Source organism: Leopardus geoffroyi, chromosome B3, assembly GCF_018350155.1.
Source record: "Leopardus geoffroyi isolate Oge1 chromosome B3, O.geoffroyi_Oge1_pat1.0, whole genome shotgun sequence".
Lineage (NCBI taxonomy): Eukaryota > Metazoa > Chordata > Mammalia > Carnivora > Felidae > Leopardus > Leopardus geoffroyi.
In genome coordinates this window covers 68,311,167-68,332,680 of record NC_059337.1, presented here as the reverse complement: position 1 = coordinate 68,332,680, position 21,514 = coordinate 68,311,167, and the positions used below count along the sequence as shown (strand labels likewise).

The window sequence follows — 21,514 nt, the reverse complement described above, 5'->3', positions numbered from 1 at the left end:
CCCGTTAACCTCGGCGGGCTCGCCGGCCGCCGGCAGGAGCCTGTGTCTCCAACACGACACCCTCCTCTCCTCACCCGCCGCGGGTTCTTTCAGCTCAGATGCTGCCGGCCTCGGCCGAGAGTGTACAGAAGGGAGTAACGGAGGGGAGAATAAACCGAAAAGGACCCTCAGAAGTCAAGGTTTCCATTTCCAAGCCATCTTTAAAAGGGAGAGAACAATAGCTACGAGAGAGGAGGTTTTCTGTGGCCCGTTCAAGATGAATAAATCAGGAAAATAAAACGTCAGACGAGGAAATAAACTTCCCGGAGATTTAAGACAAAAACCTACGTTTGTGAAAAGCCGATGTCACATTCCGTATTTATTACTGAGAACCCAAATGGATAGTGGCGAACACACTAAGCGCGTAAATATTTTTCGAAAGATGAGCGAACACTTTCATTTTTTCTTCTAGCTTGAAAATTGGTTCCTCAAAGAAGCCGTAAATTCTGTATGTCGAAGTTGCAGCCCGTGCAAAAATCAACCCGTCTGCAAGTTCTGCAGACCGGCTCCATCAGCCAGGTCAGAGGACGACTTTGGGAAAGAAAAGAAAATAGTTACAGAAGAAAATTTGAAGGTGCCGGTAGACACTAAAACAAAATAAACAAAACAGTGAAACCCAGCAAAAGGTACTTATGAAACATGTGTGATTTAAGCCCTTGGCTAAGAAAACAAAACAAAACCCTAGAATAGTATGATTTTTATCTCTTTAGGCAGTCCCTTGTGGGGAGGGGGCAAGAAACATTGAACACCTACTAGATACTCTTACGAACTGGAAATCAGTTTTTCCAAGTACATGAAACAAGAAGGTGGTCTGCGTTAAATCAATACCTGGAGAATCTTTACAGTCCCAAAGTTTTGTTTGTACAATTGCAGTTTCTACCCACACACTCAGTGCTGCACTTTAAATGTTGCCAATAATTTTTTGTTAAATCATCCCATGAGCCTTAGTTTGTAGCTGCTTGCAGAATGAGAACATTCAGCGGGGCTTGAAGATTTATCCTGGTGGGGTGGGCTGTAGGAGACATAGGTGGTCAGGAATACACAAAATGCTCAGGCAATTAACAGTCTGGCCAAAGGCCACCACCAGTCTGTAGAGGCCAATTGTTCTCTCTGGGTGTAAACTATTCCCCCAAGGAAAAGGGAGCATATTTTACAAATGCATTAGCTCCTTCTAATTTTTTTTTTCAATGTTTTTATTTATTTTTGGGACAGAGAGAGACAGAGCATGCACGGGGGAGGGGCAGAGAGAGAGGGAGACAGAACCCAGAGTCCGACGCGGGGCTCGAACTCACGGACCGCGAGATCGTGACCTGGCTGAAGTCGGACGCTTAACCGACTGCGCCACCCAGGTGCCCCAGCTCCTTCTAATTTAAAATCAATGTTTCAGTCATTTTTTTTTTCAGTACTCCTATAAACTGCCCCAAATCAAAATACATAGGCAGAACTTACCTTCTGAATTGGAAGTCATTGTTCTGGAGCCCTGACACTGCTTTTATACATCTCAATGTATCTCTGTGACTGTTTCTATCTCTGTCTAGTAAATGCTGTTGATATCACTATGCGCCCTTCTCCAAAGGCTTCTCAGACCACAGTCTCTACAGCAGAAACACTGCTGCCCTACCCCACTATTCCACGTTAACTCCTCTCTCCCTGCCACTACAATGGAGGCTTCATGAGAGTGGGGACTTTTGTCTATAGTGGTCACTCTGATTACACCAAGCTCACAGAACACAAAGTGTCTAAGACAGACTTAGGAGTTAACAAATAGTTGTGAGCTGGGGATGTTCAGCGCATGCCCACTAACTAGGATTAGCAACTGAGCAGAATGCTGAGGATATATAACCATCATGAATATAGTAAACATGGGCCTTCACCTCACAGAGTTTATAGTCAAGCGTATTTGTAAATATTTATACAGATATCCAAGCCTTTGGCCTCATATTTGTGTTTCCACAGCTCTCAACCAGTCATTGCAAACCATTATCCAATCAGGGGGCAGGCATAAGAGTAAAAACTCTTCAGACCTCTTTAACCATAATTACATAATTTAAACCTGTTCTTAGTAAGGGGGAAAAATTAGAAGGACTCCATTAGTCAAAGTTAAAATTTTAAATCTGAGCTAAAAACAGTGTTCACCAAATGATAAATGTCACTTACAGAAACTGCTTTCAAATTACCGTGAGGCTGTTTTGAGAAGTCTAGATCCTGCTCAGGTACTGGTTTATTAAAGGAGAATCTATTACTCTTGTTTTCTCTTGTTGGATGTATAGCATGTGTTTGTCTCCATCTAACTCCCAAGATGTTAAGAGGGGGTTACTCTTCAGATTTGGGGAAGAACCTCGAAGGCCTTTGTAGGAGAGCTTTTGCTCAAATCTCGATTTTCAACTAATTGCAGATACTATGTATGGCATCTTGCATTGGATTAAAGAAAACAAAAAGCCCTCACCCATTTGGAACTGACCTTGTATGCCCTTCCTACAGAAAAAAAAAAAATGTGATGATTAACTTGACAATGGTTAAAGAAAAGATGTTTGCAATGGTCACATAACAGCTAGATGATTCATATCCAGAATGGATTTCTCTTATAAGTTAATAAGAAAAAACTCTACAAATAACCCAGTAGGAGTTGGCAAAGCACATGACTGGGCACTTCACAAAAGAAGAAACTTAATGGCCCATAAACATGAAAAAGCACTATATTATACTAGTAAATTGGGGAAATGCAAACAATAAGAAGATGACCTTGCTTAGCTAGCAGATTGGCAAAGATTTAAGTCTGCCAATAACCAGTGTTGAAAAAGGTATGGAGGGGAGCTTGGGTGGCTCAGTCGGTTAAGCGTTGCTCAGGTCATGATCTCAGGGTTCCTGGGTTGGAGGCCCGCATGGGGCTCTGCGCTGACAGCTCAGAGCCCAGAGCCTGCTTGGGTTTCGTATCTCCCTCTCTCGCCGCCCCTCCCCACCCCCTGCTCACACTCTCTCTCTCTCTCTCTCAAAAGTAAACATAAAAAAAAGAAAAGAATAAAGTATGGAGAAGCAGCCACTTAAATGCACTGGCAGTGAGAGTATAAATTGGTACAACCATCTCAGAGAGTAATTTGTCAACATGTGGTAAAGTGAAGCATGCCTCTAGCATACCACTCAGCCACTTTGTTTCTAGGTAAACACCTTACAAGAACTTGAATGCATTTATGAGGACTAGAATTGTGTGAGCACTTCTATTGTAGTATCATCTGTAACAATCTTCGCATCCATCAACAGAAGTAGGAGAAGGCATAATAAACTATTTTATTCATATAAAAAAATACTATACAGCCACTTAAAAGAATGGACTAGATTTCTATATTCCAACACAGAGCTCAAAAACATAGTGATGTTTCAGGGGGAGGAAAGCAAGTTTCAAAATGCTATAAGCAGTTTGACACCCTATGTATATTTTATAATAAACACAAGACAATAGTATGAATTGTTCATGAAAACACATGTATTCACGGAACTGAACGAAGAGTGGATTGGAAACCAGACTTTGATGGTGCCTACCGGAGTGGAGTCAGAGAGGGGGTTTGATTGGCGATGGAAGGCACAAGAGATTCCAACTTTAAAATGTTTATAAATTTCATTCTAAAAAATCTTGAAACTAATATAACAAAATGTGTACAGATTTCATCTCCGGGTGATGAGTACACGGATATTTGTCAGATTACTTTTTTTGCATTTTAGACATTTTTAAAATTTCCCCAAATTAAAAAGAATCCGCCTCTCTATTATGATTTCAAGAGTAATTTTTATCCTTATTTGGACACTGAAGATTTTTCCCTCCTTTGTGTCCTCTGTAACCAGCTCCAATCAAGGGAAGCGTGCTTTCAGAACCCATACAAACCCTTACTGGTGTTTATATGTCTGCTGATCTGTCTCAGCTCAGAGTGGGTCCCAGGTTATTCACCTTGCTCTCTGAACATAAGTGGTAAAACCTTGACCAGTTTCCTGTATCTGAACAATGCACATACATGTGAAAATTCTGAACAGTGCTGCCAAGTATAAGCACATGAAAGAATAAATAAATCATGCAGACCATTTTAATACAATCGAGACCTACTTCCATACAAGTATTTGTTGTCCACACTGCATGTGCAGTGCAGTATAAAAAACACAAAAACATAAAAGTGTGTTTTGGTCCTTCACATCAATATGGAGGCCGAGCAGAAAACTCACTGAACTTGGAAGCAGAAAAATCAGAATGAATTTCTGACTCCTCCTCCTAAGAACTGAGTGCCCCTGGGTTAGATATTTAACCCCTCTGAGCCTAACTAAATTCAATCATCTGTGTTATAGGAATGGTAATACCTAACTCTGGGTGGATGATGGAATTAAGTAAAATAAGATCCATGAAAGTGCCAGACACGTAACAGACGCTTAATAAAAAGGAGTGACTGCCTGGATACTAGAATGTAATTGGGGGCCAAAACAAAGACAATGAAAATGTAGTGTCAGCATGGGCCATGCCTTACAGTATCTTTATATTCACGGTGCAATGGATGCCACACAATAGGTGGTTGATAAAGTTACTAAATGCATATACATGCATAGGGGAAAGGAAGGAAGCAACAAAGGCAGGAGAGGGAGAGGGAGAGAGAGGAAGAAGGACTGTGGGAAAGAAAGGAAAGGACGGAGGGAGGAAGAAAAGAGAGGGTAGGAGAAAAGATGATAGGGAAGGGGAGGAGAGGGAGAGAGGAGGGAAGGGGAGGAGGGAGAGGGGAGGGGAGGAGAGGGTGAAGGAGGGGAAAGGCAGGGGAGGGGAGGGAAGGGGAGGGAAGGGAAGGGAAGGAAGGGAAGGGAAGGAGTGATAGGAGGGTGAAGGAGGGGAAAGGCAGGGGAGGGAAGGAGAGGGAAGGGAAGGGAAGGAAGGGAAGGGAAGGAGTGATACCCTTCCAGTAAATGGCAGAACAACTTCTATTTTTGGTAAAACCAGCAAATGATATAAATACCCCAGAGAGGGGCACAGGCAGAACAGGAAACCCTTCTGGCTCTCTTTTGACTTCGTCATGAGAATCACTTTAACCAAAAGCTAGAGTTCTCAGAATGTTTTGATTGCAATGGCAGAACCTCAGAAAGAGACCAGAAGGTGCCTGAACGCATAGCAAGAGAGGCTAAAACTCCCTTGCTGAAGGCTACTGCAGAGACTTGGGAATGCAACAAGACATACAGGCAGACAGAAATGGATTTCTCACCAACAATTCACATACCCTGTGCCCAAATGTAACGGAAACTGCTGGGAATGAGGTTCCCACCTTCATCTATTTGTTTTGAGCTCTTTGATGCGACTTCACTCTTAGAAAAAAAAAAAATTGGATGGGACTTTAATCAGTTGTTGATTCTCTGTTTTTCCTTAGTGCTTGTACGCCTGTGGTTCTTCATTTTCTGAATCTTTTTAGGTACACTTTCCAAGAAAAGCCTATTCTGGGGCAATTTTAAAATGTCCCGTGCCTTGGAGAGGATCTGTTGGAAGTGCTTATTGAACTGAGGGTCTTTGGGTCTTACCCCAAAGGCTGTCTTTGGCAGCACTGCTCCTTCTTTTATTTTGGGGCTGCTTCTACTCTTTCCAGCTTTTAATCCCTTGAGATCTCTGCTGTTTAGTAACAGCTGTGTTGAAGATTTACCTTTTCACTTTTTGTCCTTTTTTAAGGCATGGAAGCTTACGTGTGGTTTTGCTCTTGCCATAACTGTCCTAATAAATCACTTGTCCTGCATTATATCCTTTAAAAGGTGTTATAACATTGTAAATATCTTATTAACTCATCCTAGAAAACTTGGAAAACAAAGAAAATTAAAATTTCCTGTAATTCCACAACCCCTAAATAACCGCTGCTTACCATATACAATATACATGCGTATGGTACATATATAGATTTCCTTCCAGCTATATACAGTATGTGTGTATGTGTGTGTGTGTGTCTTAAAGTTGGCTTTTATTAACTACTTAAAATGTACTAAACACTAAGCTTTACATACTCTAATTTATTTCTTTCCTTAAATTTTTTTTAATGTTTATTTATTTTTGAGAGAGAGAGAGGGAGAGACATAATGTAAGCGGGGCAGGGGCAGAGAGAGAGGGAGACACAGAATCCAAAGCAGGCTCCAGGCTCCGAGCTGTCAGCAGAGCAAGATGAGGGGCTTGAACTCACGAACCGTGAGATCATGACCTGAGCCGGAATCTGACACTCAACCCACTGAGCTACTCAGACACCCCATACATACTCTGATTTAATCCTCATACCAGACCTATGAGATTGCTATTACTATTTGCTCTTTTTAAAGGTGAGGAAACTGATGTCCGGGGAAGTTGTGTAACCGTTTCAAGGGCACACAACAGTACAAGGCAGAAGAGGAATTCATGGCCAGCGGGTATCTATGCCGCCTTCACTTACCTTCTACATTGAACATGACCTAGAGTCTTCATTGCACACTGTGTTAGAACTGATATTCAAACACCATGATTACGCCACAAAAAAGCACACGAAATGCCAAGTGTTTTGAATAATTCAATAGCTGATGTTGTCAAGACATTTGATCGTGTAAAGTACAAACTTGCATATACAAAATATGAGTTTGGACTCTACATGACTCTATTTGTAAAGAATTCTGAACACGTGGCCATGGGAAACTCAGACATGGCCTGTCTTCTTGGGTTTTTGTACAAACACTTATTTCCATTTTTATTGTTATTAGTGGCACTATAAGTATATTTTTAAAAATTAGGAGCTCATAAATAAGTTCAGTATTTTGGAGTCTGCTCAGGGCAGAGAAGCAGGAAACTCAAGGTAAAAAGTAAACTCGAGGCCTGTCTTCCCTTCTAAAGATTGACGTGAGCTCATATGCCCATTTGCACCTACCTCACAAAGGGTCCAAATGTAAATCTTTTTAAAATCTTGGTTTCTTCCTTACTCCTTCATTTTCTAGCATAAAAAGTTTGGATCATCGGGGCGCCTGGGTGGCGCAGTCGGTTAAGCGTCCGACTTCAGCCAGGTCACGATCTCGCGGTCCGTGAGTTCGAGCCCCGCGTCAGGCTCTGGGCTGATGGCTCGGAGGCTGGAGCCTGTTTCGGATTCTGTGTCTCCCTCTCTCTCTGCCCCTCCCCCATTCATGCTCTGTCTCTCTCTGTCCCCAAAATAAATAAACGTTGAAAAAAAAAATTAAAAAAAAAAAAGTTTGGATCATCTGCTATATAATTCCTCATTCCTTTTTTTTTTCAGTTTATTTTTTTTTCTTTTTTTTCAATATATGAAATTTATTGTCAGATTTGTTTCCATACAACACCCAGTGCTCATCCCAAAAGGTGCCCTCCTCAATACCCATCACCCACCCTCCCCTCCCTCCCACCCCTCCTCATTCCTTTTTAAAAGAAAGACAAAAAATGTAAACTGTGGGCTCCTCACTGCTCACGTCAGAGCAATACAGGAGTGCTTAATATAAACTAACCATTTGTCTATTAATGTTTGTAAAGAACTTCACAGACGTATGGCATTTGGGACACACTCTCTAGAGAAATGTGCCTTTGAAAGAGGAACAGAGAAGGAAGAATCCAATGGTAAGAGAAATTCCCTTATACTCATATCCAGAATATGAACGGAAATCTCCAGGGTGAGCCCTGAGATGCATTTCTCCCTATGTTGAATGCCCTTTCCAGAGACTGGGTAGTCTTGTCTGTAATGTTTGTTTCTATACTGTATGTTACTTGCCTATGTGGCAAGAAGGAACAATAAAAAGGACAAACTTTGGACTGGTCAAAAAAGCAGTGTGTCCCCAGATACTGGCTTCCAGATGATCTCCCAGGAGTCACTCACATGCAGTGCGGCTTTCCTGATGAGTGGTCACCCCACCAGTCTGAGTGGTGAGGGGATCTGAGGATCTCTCAGGGGCATACATACATCTTTCTGCCCACAAGCCCACCATGTTGTAAGGAAGTGCAGGGCTGAGCACAGGACAGGCTCTTAAAAACTGTAAAGCATGATGGTTCTTAGTCACAGTGTCAAAGAGCCAAAGAAAAAAATCTTCCTGAAAATAAATCATAACCATTCTTACAGCAGCTACTTGGCTCACCAAAGCAATCCATGAACGTCTGTGGACGGATTAGGATGTACTTTCCCTAGACAAATCTCTGTGGCCACATCTCAGCACCAGCAACCTCAAAAAGCCCGTCTAGCCAAAATTTCAGGATGTTAGCCTGAGCTCCTTGATATGTCTCCAGTATTCCTTGAAGGGAAGAAAGGGAGGAGAAAAGGAAGGCAGGGGAGGGAAGGAAGAAGGGAAGGGAAGGAAGCAAATCCTTTCAAATAAGAAAGACAAATCATGTCAGAAATCAGCAGCTTCTCTCAATAGGTACCTAAGCTTTAGCTCTGTCATCCTAAGCATCTATTTTGATAGCACTTATTACTATGTGAGCTCTGTGCTATCAACCTAGGGGAAAGAATTTTGCCACCAGGGAGAATTTCATTTTTTTTTTTTATGAAGAAGAATTTCCGAGTGAGAGTTTGCTTTTGATATAAATATTTGATACAGGTACAAAGTTGCACAAATACAGCAAAAGATGTCGAAGGAACTGGAGGCTGAGCGATCAGTATCCTCTCAGCCTCACTCTCTGCAAATCCAACACTTGAGCCAAACAGACTGTTTCCTGAGCACAGACCCCAGATTCCCACCCCCCACGCCTTTGCTCTGCCTGCTCTCTCCACTTGGGATATCCTGTCCCCTCTCTTCCTGTTGAGTCCCTTCTCTTACTTCAAGACCCTTCGGGATTTTCTCTGATTCTTGTCTTATTTTTGCTTTATTTTAGTTACATGTATAGTTGACATTTCTTCTTCACTGAAGGTGGGCTGTGTGAGCTCTGGTACCATTTTTTTCCTCATCCTTGAGCTCACAGTAGGTCTAGCGCAGCGTCCTGCACAGACAAGATGCTCACTTGGTAGGTGTTTGTGAAACTGGAAGCGGGGATTTTAAAGTAAAGGAGGCTGAGTTGAATCATAATGAAAGCACTCCAAATCTCCTATTTCCCCTTCAGGCTTCTGTTTATCCCATCACCTATGGGAGCCGCATCCGAAGGACCAAGTGCTAGAGTCCATCCACGACGTGGCTGCTGGTGGTGGCAGTACAGTTACTTCCGTCTGTCTCCTCCCTTCACTGCTGCCCTCCCAGGCTGGGTCACTGTCATTTATCATCTGGATGGCTGCAGTGGCCTCTTTGCTGCTCTCTCCAGTCCCACTGATGCTGATACACAGCTGCTGGACTAAACTTTTTTCTATATTTATTTTGAGAGAGAGAGAGAGAGCGAGCACGTGCGCATGAGCAGGGGTGGGGCAGAGAGAGGGAGAGGTAGAGAATCCCAAGCAGACTCATAGTTCGATGTGGGGCTCAGACTCAGGAACTGAGAGATCACAACCTGAACCAACACCAAGAGTCGGACCTCTGAGCCGACTGAGCCCCCCAGGCGCCCCTGGTCTAAACTTATTAAATCACTTAGGAGATTATGCCCTTCCCTTGCCTAAAACCCTTTCTCCCTAGCTCTTACAAAACTTTTAAATGATTCGGTTTTTTAGTTGGCTTTGTGTTCGTCTGCGAGTTCTGTGGGGCCAGAGCCATGTTTGTCTGGGGTACTGTCCCCCTGGCCTCTAGCACTGGACTTGGAATATAGCAGATGTTCACAGACATTTGTTGGCTGAATAGATAAAAATGCAGAATTGTTATTCTCCTTCATGTTATCAGCCTTGCTCTATCTCCCACTTTCCTTGTCCCTGCTTCTTATGTCCACACTTGGACTAGAACTCACTCGGAAAATGACGAGGACGGGCCCCCGGATCTGAGTCTTCCAGTAGAACTGCTGTCTTTAGTTCTGTTGTGGAATCAGAGGACACATCCTGTGCTCTGTGTGTGCCCCACCCAGGAAGGAACAGCCAGCAGTAAGGATATAGACTCACTCTTGGAACTTCCACCGTATCCCTAGTAACGTCTCTTGTAAAACCAATCATGAGACCACATTCGGAAGACCCCAGAGAGGTGAGGAAGCTTCACGGCCTGCCAAATAAGATAATATCCACTCTGCTAAAAAATGCCATGGTAACTTTTGGTGAAAATTTGATAATGCACTATTCCCCTTGTGCTTCTGAGAGATCTTAAAGACTCGTGGACAGATATTTTCGTTCAGCGTCGTGAAATAGAGCACAAAAGATAGAGGCAAGATTGAATGAAAGAAAGAACATTTATGTATGTGGCCAGGATTGATACACATTTGTGCCACTGATTTGATTGCGTACTTTTTTTTTTTTTTGAAAAAGTGTCACATAACTAGTCAAGTCCACATTTAGGGCACTCATAGCTCCAAATGCCTCTTTGTGATTATTATTATTATTATTATTATTATTTATTGATGGAGACCTAAATATCTCATCATAATTCATCTTGGGGGATACACGGTGTGGCAGCGGCATTTTACCGTGGTTGTTGTGACTTCTGAAAGCACAGCTTCAAACCACAGGAGTATCTCATGGCCATCTAGGAGGGGGTGAGCTGGTTAGGAAGGCCTGGGGTCTCAGAAATAAATGCAGGTGACGCCAAAGCATTTTTTCAGATCTGGGAGGATTTTCAGAGACTTGTGGCTGGTGTAGTTTTGCAGCAGTTTCTTCTGTTCCTCTGTTCTACCCCCTTCTCTCCTGGCCCCTTATCTTCACCCATTCTCGTGCTACCTGCTTGCAGCTGTGGCCATTGTTTCCCGCCAGAGGACCATGTATCTGAACCTCTTAAAAAATATTTGATTCTCAGGGCTTGCTCTAGACTACTGAACCAGAATTTCCTGGGCTTGGGCCTAAGAATCTGTATTTTTGCAAAGCCCTTGAGATGATTCTGACAAGTAGCCAGGATTGGGAATCACTGGTGTTGTGGAAAGAATTCTTTTTGCACCTAAACTCAACCACCAATAACTACCTAATCAACCTTAGACAAGTCAATTGTTGGACCATCAAGAAAACAGAAGAAATGACACATTATTATTAATAGAGTTGTTTACTCTCTCCCATGTGTATTTAATAGGCTGAGTTAGTTAATACTCTGCTGTTGACCTAGAAGCTTCCCAGAGTCGTTTTCTGAAATAGTGTTTAGCTTCCTCTTCTGTGTTTAATTCCTTATGAAACTTGGTTTCTCCCTTTGTCAGTCACCAAGCACAAGGCCATATGTAGATGAATCACGAGACCATCATGCCATGTGTTCTAAGAGCCTTCCAAGTTCATTGCTACAAGAAACACTCAACATTTAATGCATATTGTTTCTTGATATCTCTTTCCAAATTGCCAGTACAGTTTCCATTTCTGGGAAATTACATAGACATGTCTGGATCCAACTCTTTTATCTTTGCATTTCCAACTGCTCTGTTTTCCTTCTTTCTTCCCATCAAATTCTCATATTTTGACAGTTTTAAGACCAGCTCTTCCTTGATCTTTTCCTTCCTATAATATATTGAATTGAAATGAGCCCATTCTCCTTGGTGTGCCTTCTCTCCAAACACAAAATACTCTGAAGTTCAGATTCTCTTTTTGTGAGCGGGTTAACATCACAAAAAGTTTGTGGTTTCATCCATCATAAACAAGAGTGTTTTAAATGAACTCTGCTTCTTTTCTCCAAGCATCACAGAAAGGTTGGGACACAGTGAAATGAATTTTGAGTAAGAAAGAAAAGTTACTTATTAAAAAACAGTGGTGATAAAAGTATGTAAATTGATTCAGTAGAAAGAATTTGTAAAATGCTTTAACTTAAAAGGAAGTACTCTTGTAGGCATCCACAATGAATCAGAAGGAAAACACTCCAGTCTCTTGAAAAAGCTGTTTACTCTGTCAGTGTTGACAAAATGTATCCAAAAAAGCTCTTTCTGCTAAGAAGTGGAGGAAGAAGGCAAACTGCATGTGAAAGCATTTGATCACATTTCATTTGGGAATGTTACCGTTTCACTTGTGTAACCAGTTGATCTGAGCATATTAACATAGTATTAGCTGCTGACAGTGTTTTGTATTGAGCGCATTCATTTGTAAAAATAGAAGAAATACTATATTTACATTTTCAATCCTTTTCTTTATTAGAAAAAAAACCACTGCAATGTGGTTTGAGTTGTGAATCCATTGAAGACATCTTTGATGAATCAATAGTCAAGGCATATGTAAAAAGTGACTTGGAAAAATTTCTTGTGTGTTGTTGGGAGGGGGTGAGGAGGAATAGGCTGTTGGGGCATCTGTCCATTGTCTTTCTGGCTCTTCCACTGGCGCCTTTCACTTTCTAAGTTCATCTGCTGTTACAATAAAAATAACCCCATCTTTCTTATGCCAACCTCATTCCGACTTCTCTAGGATACGATTGACTAGTTGCAAAGTAACATGACCTTACTGAATAACTGGAACCATCTAAATATGATGCATTAGTCCCCATCAAACCCTGGAAAATAGCATCATTCAATCTGAAAGCTTCCAAAAGCTGTACAGGACAAATCAGCTAAAAGTCCAATTCAAAAACCAACAAAAATAGAAAACCAAAGTATAGTGAAAAACTGGAAAAAGAAAAAAAGCTAAACTAAAAACTGACTCCACCTTCATCTTTTTGTTCATGCCACTGTATGCGAGATGGAAAATGGTCCCATGTCAACACTCTGGACAAAGCTTGAGTTTTATTTACATCCCTGCTATAATTACTCATTTTCTTCAGAACCTACTTTATCACATCAAATAAGAGGGTTTGTTTCTTTTTTTGAAAAGAGAGTAATCTCTGAAATTTCATCATCTACCATCTTACCACACTTTCTCCTTTGGAGCTGTTATCAAATGGTGCATTAGAGGGACGCCTGGGCGGCTCAGTCAGTTAAGTGTCCGACTTCTGCTCAGGTCATGGTCTCACGGTATGTGAGTTCGAGTCCCGCATTGGGCTCTCTGCTGTCAGTGCAGAGCCCACTTCAGATCCTCTGTTTCCCTCTTGCTGCCCCTCTCCCACTCGCGCGCAGGCTCTCTCTCTCTCTCAAAAATAAATGAACATTAAAAAATAAAAAACAAAATGCTGCACTGGTGAACTGAGATCAGAACAACTAGGCTAGACCTTTGACAGAGCATTCAATTTACCTGTGCTTCAGATATGGAAAATCTAATTTCCCTGATTATATGCTTTAGACACAGTGGAGAAGGAAAATATGATATGGACTACCTTCACTTCTTAGAATAATAGTTTATGAATGCTGACTTAGATTTGTGTATCTATCATAATCATAGTTAACATTCAAGCCCTTCTCGTAGGTTAACACTGTGGTAAGTACTTTAAATCTTGGACGTGGTCAGCTGGCACGCAATACTTACTTCCATCAATTTCTATGTTCCTTTTTGTGTTACAGGGGCTAGAAAGCTAAAAATTACATTGGCTGATTCCCTGGCAACTAGGATTCTGGAAGCACTAAAACACCAAATAAATACACTCCCACACAATTTTGAAGATGAAAAGAGGAAAACTATTTTTCTGCTAATGTTTCTGCTATGAGAGACAGTAGCTGCAGGCAAATTCAGCATTCCTGTCGGGACAATGGCTTTGGGGGTACCATACATCAGTCCCAGCAGTGTGATCAGCCAATGCACCCTGATCTCTGATGTGTCCCAGCTACGTTGGAGACCAGTTAAGCCCAGCTGTGGGTCCCTGCCTCTTGCTCCTCCCCGTCATCAAATAATTTTGTAAGTGCCCAATTCCTTGTATTAAATCACTTTTATCTGGAGTATTCAGAGCAAAGAATTTGTTTCTTGCACTGAAATCTGACTAATCCCAAATTTGGTATCTAAATCAAAGTTTAGTATCTGTGCTGTATTGCAGGGAATTTCTCCTCACATCAGTTTGATGAGGCAGGTATTACCTTTTTCCAGATGTCGAATGAAAGAACTAAAACCCAGTGAGATGAAATAACTTACTCAAGGTCACCCAACTGGTAAGCAGCAGAACTCAAGGTCAAATGCAAAATCTATTTACAAAGTTTTTGTGCCTAACTACTCTGCTAAACTGTGATGGTACAGGATCAAGTACATAACAATTTGCACACAGATAGCTAAAGATTTATTTGTGTGTTTTGCTACAAACTACACGAGGGAAGAGTCAGTGTCATGGACATCTTTGTACAAGACACCCAAATCCCAGAGCATGGCTCAGTATTTGGCATCTGGAATAGGTCCTAGGTAAGTTACTAGTGAAAGAATAAACGAATGAATAAATGAATGTCATTGTGATGAATCCTACCCAGGAAAGTGACACTAAAAAATGAAAAATTCATATGATGCCCTGCTTGTGGATAAGTCACTATAAATTGCCAAATTGGTTTATTAAGATGTTTCTCGCTCTTCGTGTGTTCAATTGCCTCTGCTAAGAACTATTACGAGCATTTTTACGTTTCCTGTGTATACATTTCTGTGGGTTTCTGCTTATTGACAAGCTGTACTGCCTTATTAATTTCATTAAACAGTAGAATAGTCAGTCTGTTAGAAGGAGTTTTTAGGTCTATTTCATTCCAATCTGTAGCACCTCTTTTCCTAAAAGAATCTTTCTTTATAACTTCTAAGTCAATGTTTCTAAACCCAAATTCAAGAGCACATTTCCACTAGAATCTTTGTAAACACCCTGTCTTTGCTTACAAGCTTCAGAAGCCAAGATGCGCCATCCACAAATCTCTTGCCAGTTTTTGCCATGGTTTCTTCTGTGCCCATTAGCAATCAAGTTTTCTTTCAATAAATAGTTATGATAATTTTGGCCACCCCCTTCTTGCAGGGCTGGTGGCCACCAAATCTGCTATATCGTACACATTTTCTTTTAATTGCCAAACCGAAGTGTATTTTAGGAGGAAATTTGATCCATATGTTTCTGATTCATCCACAGTGAAGTCACCAGACTGTTTGGAGGGAACAGCCTGACAGCCACAAAGTCTTGGTAAAGTCTCTCTTTTCCTTTAGAAACAGGAAGTTAAGCATGCAAAACGCCAGCACCTCAAGTTTTGCTGTGTTTAGGCTGCTAGAAAACCCCGGGCTTCAGGGAATGTTCCTTTTTCAAGAGATATGTCTCTTCAAATAGGTCTGGCTTTCGGTGGATCTCGTGAATGTCCTGGGAATTTTGTGGGGGGGAGGGATGGAACTGAATCCCCTCACTGACTCTTCCTTGGGGCTGTCTTCCTGGGCTGTAGGCAAGGTCCCCATTGACTGACATTTCCCAAAGTCACTTTATTCTAATTCCCAAAGCTGTTGCCAGAGCACGTGATATAGTTAAAGGCGGCATATGCCCTGTGTGCTGCTTACATGCTTCCGGGACGTTCCCATGGTCAGAGGTTCACTGGCAGATGAAAGCCTGTGATGTAACCCAATGCTGAGCCTGCCCACAGATTTGTCCTCAAGGTAAGCAGGACCACTACAGTGGTCTGGTCTAGTTCTCTAATAAATAGGTCATGTACAGCTATCCCTGGAGTGCAGCAAATTGAAGCATTTGGCTAGAATTCTGTGCCCTGACATTTCTTAACTGCTGCCATTTGGGCAGTGACTCAGGAAAGAGGGGGGAAGTTCTACTGGCTGGTGTTAAAAGGATTTGAGAATCATATGTACAACTTAATGCCAATATGTCAACTGTACCCAAGTAAGAGGCAATAATACTCCCCTTCCTTCTTTATACATAGTCTGGGTGATCAACCTTTTATGACTTATTTTTTAATTTTTTAATAATTTATTTATGTTTTAATTTACATCCAAGTTAGCGTATAGTGCAACAATGATTTCAGGAGTAGATTCCTTAATGCCCCTTGCCTATTTCGCCCATCCCCTCCCCCACAACCCCTCTAGCAACCCTCTATTTATTCTCTATATTTAAGAGTCTCTTAGGTTTTGTCCCCCTTCCTGTTTGTTTATTATTTTTGCTTCCCTTCCCTTATGTTTTTATGACTTCTTTAAAACCTCCCACAAAGTTCATTCATTCAGAAGTTAACGCCTTTGTCAGGCCCTAAGCAAAGTACCAGGATAGAAAGAAAAATGAGGCACAATCCACGGTCTCAAAGAGTTTATAATCCAGTAGAGTGAGGCAGACACATAATAAGCAAATGAGTATCAAGTAGCAGAGTGTATAGAGGGGAAGAGTGTCCAAGAGATCTAACCTCAAGTTCCAACTCTGCCACTTACTAACTGTGGAGTCTTGGTTAAGTCATGTAACCTTTTAGCTTCAATTGCTTCCTGGAAAAAATGTGAGGAAGGAGGATTCAATGAACCACATATATAAAACTTGCTCTGTGTATATAGTAACTCTTATTGTTATGCCCTGCTGCAGAGACTGGAAGTATGTGTGAGGTCTCATATCACAGAGGAGAGTGAGAAGAGAGACAGCGCTACCTGTTTGTGGGAAAGAATGACCTCTGACCTCAATGTATATCTAGGTGAAAATTGCTGGGAAGAATATCTACCCATTACATTGGAGTTCATATTCTCCCAGACTTAAGCCTAAATATTCTGACATAATGAGATAAAGATGGCACACATAGCCAACACTGAGTCTGCCTAGCTTTACAAATAGCTCCTAAGGCAGGGTGCCTGGGTGGCTCATTCAGCTGAGCCTCCGACTTTGGCTCAGGTCATGATCTCCTGGTCCGTGAGTTTGAGCCCCACGTCAGGCTCTGCGCTGACAGCTCAGAGCCTGGAGCCTGCTTCGGATTCTGTGTCTCCCTCTCTCTCTGCTCCTCCCCGACTCATGCTCTCTCTCTCTCCTTCAAAAGTAAATTAAAAAATTAAAAAATTAAAAGCGACAACAACAACAACAAATTGCTTCTCAGGCTCATAAGGCCTGGAATTTCTCTGTGCCCTGAACTTTCATTATTTCTAGTTCCCTTGCTCTCCCCCCTTCTATTCTTTCTTGTCTAGATTATAGACTTGAACATCCTCTGGCCTTGTCTGCACACTGTCCCCAGGGATCTTTGTAAAATATGAGCTTGATAATGTCCCTACCTCTTATAAAATCCTGTTGGGACTCTCCACACCCTTTAGTGTGGTCCATAAGGCTCTCATGGGCTCTGCCTCTGTCACCAGGCTTATCTCTCAGCTTTCCTTGGCGATTACCCTTTACGCTACTTCCAAACTGAACCCTGATGCGTGCTATTGTCTATAGTTTTGCACATTCCTTCACGCTTTTGATTTATTTATTTTTCTTTGCCTGAAGCATTCTGCCTTCCATTCTCCCTCTTGGTTTTGAAAACCTCTTCGAGACTCAGCTTCCATTCTCCCTCTTGGTTTTGAAGGCAAAATGCTTCAGGCAAAGAAAACCTCTTCGAGACCTTCTGGCTTCCTTTCCTGATCCACTCATTCTGGGTTAGCTGTCCTTTTGTGGGTCTTCAGAGTATCTGCACAGATTCTGCCATGACTCCCGCTACCCTCTCAGGCTCTCTGCATTGTGGGTTCCTTGGGCTCATAAATCATTTTTGTCTCCCCATCTGGCACAGTCATGACACATGAGGTATTTGTGAATGAATCACAGAACCTCAGAAAGAATCTCAGCTATCTTCCATTTGTATGTGCAGCAATGCTCTCTCTCAAGAGTCAACTGGTTGCCCAATGAAAGGGCTGTTTCAAATGCCAGCTTCTCTAGTATGGCAGAGGCCAGTGTTCTGGGAAAGGGCATAGCTAGACCTAGTCTGGTTTTGAGTGGTCCTTGAAGAGAGAGTGAGGGAAGAGGCTGGTAAGGTGGCACATATTGGAGCAGTTCTACATGCTCCTGGAATGGGATTGTACTCTAGAAAGCAGCTGTGACGGTGAATTCTGCACGTTTTAACTTCACAGCCCGGTTCTGGAGCTCCATGGCAGCCATCCTGGGATGTGAGTCTAGATAAATATCTAAACATTAAGCAAGGTCAAGTTTCACCAGTAATGCTATAGACAAGAAATACCTGGGACACCTGGGTGGCTCATTTGGCTGAGCATCCGACTTTGGCTCAGGTCAAGATCTCCCGGTTTGTGATTTCGAGCCCCACCTCAGGTTCTGTGCTGACAGCTCAGAGCCTGGAGCCTGTTTCAGATTCTGTGTCTCCCTCTCTCTCTCTCTGCCCCTCCCCCACTCGTGTTCTGTCTCTCTCTGTCTCAAAAATAAACATTAAAAGCGGGGCGCCTGGGTGGCACAGTCGGTTAAGTGTCCGACTTCAGCCAGGTCACGATCTTGCGGTCCGTGAGTTCGAGCCCCGCGTCGGGCTCTGGGCTGATGGCTCAGAGCCTGGAGCCTGTTTCCGATTCTGTGTCTCCCTCTCTCTCTGCCCCTCCCCTGTTCATGCTCTGTCTCTCTCTGTCCCAAAAATGTTGAAAAAAATAAATAAATAAACATTAAAAGAAATAAACACTAAAAAATTTTTCTTTGAAAGAAATGCCCGTAGTTACTGATGGTGCTCAAGCAATCCTTGCTCCCCCCACTCCAGACTGATGATGTTTCCTATGGTTCTTAGACAATTGTTTGGAAGAGCCCTATGGAAGGAGATTCTGGACCACCTGCCAGGCATGTACCTGAATAATTATTGAAACCATAAAAGACCACGTACTTATGTTGATTGCACAGAGACGAGGAACCCAGCAGCCCACCAGGTGCTCCTTGCCATTTGGATGCTCTCCTGGATACTCCTCAAACTATGTGTCTGCCGACTCCCAGCACCGTCACTAGAAAAGGGCTCCAGGTGAGATTTCACTAAATTGGTGCAGTTCTTGGGTATCAGAAAAAAAGCAGTGACTATTGTGTTTCATCTTGCTTCAATTTTGTGGTAATAATGAGATCACTGGGTCTAGAAATGGAGGCTTTCACAGATGTGAAATTTGCTAGGCTTTGAACAGGAGCTCCTACAACATCCTGCCCAACCCTGCCCCAGCTCAGCAACCTTGAACTCCATCGTCTTTGTTTACCACTCCATCTGACTCGCAACGCGCCCCCCCCCCGCCCCCAAAATGTGGACCTTTTCACACAGCCTTGGCTTCATTGGTTTAGCTTTATTGCTGCCACCTTCCCATCTCTTGGTGGCGCTTCTCTCCCTGCACACTTATACCTACATCAGTATTTTCTATAAGTCTTTGAATGAAAAAAACCCCCAGGAACAGTGCTCTCAACGATTTTCAACCCACACCGCTTACTATTTTTTCTCTTTCTTTTCTGTGCATGCCCACTAGCCAAGTAGTAAGTGTAATGGTTAACTACACCCTTCCCTCACCCACCACCCCCTGAGGATTCTGGCGTCCGCTCCATAGTCCTCCCTGGAGGACTAACTTCCTCTAGCAGATAATCTGACATTTGCTATTTAAAAAAAAATATTTCTGTTTTCTTGGCTCCCTTGTCCCCCTGGGCCAAGGCAGTGGCACCTTAGTGATCACTATGTGATGCTGTGGCAGATACAGAACTGGAGACTTCTGGTCCCAGACCCCATGCCTCGGGCTATGACTGTTATCTGTGACATTTCTCAGTGAAGCTTGGTATCTCTGAAAGTTTCAAAGGAAGGGGGAGGAGCAAAGAGTGGTTCTGGTGCCTTTTGTATCTAGCTGGGTAATAGGAAATTTGGTCTACTTTCTCTCTCCTAGCAGCAAGAATGGAGGAAATTCTCTTCTAGAATGTTCCCAATGTAAATGCCTCCAGTGCTAAGGCTGTGTGTCTTCCTCATGCTGTGTAACTGCTCCCCAGGGCCTCCAGCTGGCTGTGCGCACAGCGGGAGTTCTATCAGGTCTAATGGTTGATGATGCTGGCACATTTGCCTTACATTGTGGCCACTGTGCTCAGTATTCTTTTTTCTTCTTTCTTTCATCTTCTTTAGTCCTGTGTGTGTGTGTGTGTGTGTGTGTGTGTGTGTGTGTGTGTGTGTTGTGGATAGGTGACAGGGAGAAATATAAACAACCTTCCTGTTGTCAAAGATCCTTGGCTGGAGCGTTGCAGAAAAACAGACCCCAGAGGTGAGCTAATAACCCTTCCAGCTCCCAGGAAAATTGGTGTGTTTCTGTGGATGCAGCCCAGACTCCCCCAGAAAGAAATGGCCTTTTTGCATCCGTCAGTCTTGTGAAGGTCCCCCTTCTTTACTGCTTCCAGTCACCTTTCTCTATGACAATCCCTTCTCCTCCTATGGACTTGACCCATCACCATCGCTACCACCAGACTGTCTCTTCCGTGGAACCCTCTGCTAGGTCCCTTCACAACACTCCAGGGAAATTCTCTTCATTATTCTTCCTTTTTGCTTCCTCACCTTTTCCATAGCCTTATCCAGTAAAGCGGTATACCTTGTCCGATGTTGTTATTTCTAGGTCAGTGCTTACCATACATAACCTACTCGTAAACCATTAATTGTGGCTGTATTGTAGAAAATTTCAAGTAATCACAAATGTAGAGATAGAAGTACAACGAATCCCCATGTACCCATGACCCAGCGTCAACAAATATCAATTTAGAGACAATCTTGATTGATCTATACCCCCAATACCCCTCCTACCATCACTACCACTGGATTATTTTAAAGGAACTCCAAGACATCTTACCATTTTATCTATAAATAATTCAGAATTTATCGCTAAGAAATAAGGGCTCTTTTTAGAAAATATAGCCATAATAACACGTAACCCTTAAATAAACCAAATATCCAGCCAGTCATTAGTCAATTGTCTCATCAATGTTTTTTTTTGTTTTGTTTTGTTTATTTATTTTTGAGAGAGACAGAGACAGAATACGAGTTGGTTAGGAGCAGAGAGAGAGGGAGACACAGAATCCGAAGAAGCAGGCTCCAGGATCCGAGCTGTCAGCACAGAGCCCAATGAGGGCTCAAACTCATGAACCGTGAGATCAGGACCTGAGCCGAGTCGGACGCTCAACTGAGCCACCCAGGTGCCTCACATCAATGTTTTTTTAATTTAATTTGTTTGAGTCAGGATACTAATAAGACTCACACATTGTATTTGGTTTGTTACATCTCTTAAGCCTTTAAATTCTATTAACAGTGGGGCACCTGGGTGGCTCAGCTGGTTAAATGTCCAACTCTTGATTTCAGCTCAGATCATGGTCTCACTGTTCATGAGTTTGAGCCCCGAGTTGGGCTCTGCACTGACAGCACAGAGCCTGGTTGGGATTCTGTCTCCCTCCCTCTCTCTCTCTCTCTGCCCCTCCCCTGCTTTCATTCTCTCTCTTTCTCAATATAAATAAATAAGCATTAAACAAAATCTGAACAGTTTCCACCTCCTTGTTTTCAATTCCTGCTATTTATTCATTGAAAAATGCTAGGTCACTTGTCCTGTAGTCTCCCCCATTCTAGATTTTGGTGATTGCTTCTCAGCAGTGTGTTTAACGTTTCTCTCCTCCCTGTGCTTACTGTTGACAGGGAGTTAAATCTAGAGTTTTAGGTTAGATTGTTTTGACAAGAATATTTCCTTGACATTGTTTCTTATTAATCACACCAGGAGGCATACAA

At 42.5% G+C, this 21,514-nt stretch overlaps 1 long non-coding RNA gene across 2 annotated transcripts in view; it reads left to right on the top strand.

The window, feature by feature from the left end:
• Positions 1-21,514, top strand: part of LOC123583231 — a 42,428-nt gene that overhangs the window by 18,220 nt on the left and 2,694 nt on the right. Inside the window, exons 4-8 of one of the 2 annotated variants that reach the window (XR_006704796.1) lie at positions 7,538-7,621; positions 13,442-13,772; positions 14,959-15,009; positions 15,315-15,467; positions 18,536-18,760. This is a non-coding gene — a long non-coding RNA (uncharacterized LOC123583231). Of the gene's footprint in view, positions 1-7,537; positions 7,622-13,441; positions 13,773-14,958; positions 15,010-15,259; positions 15,468-18,535; positions 18,761-21,514 lie in introns of both variants that reach the window. The other variant, XR_006704795.1, reaches the window with a different exon arrangement.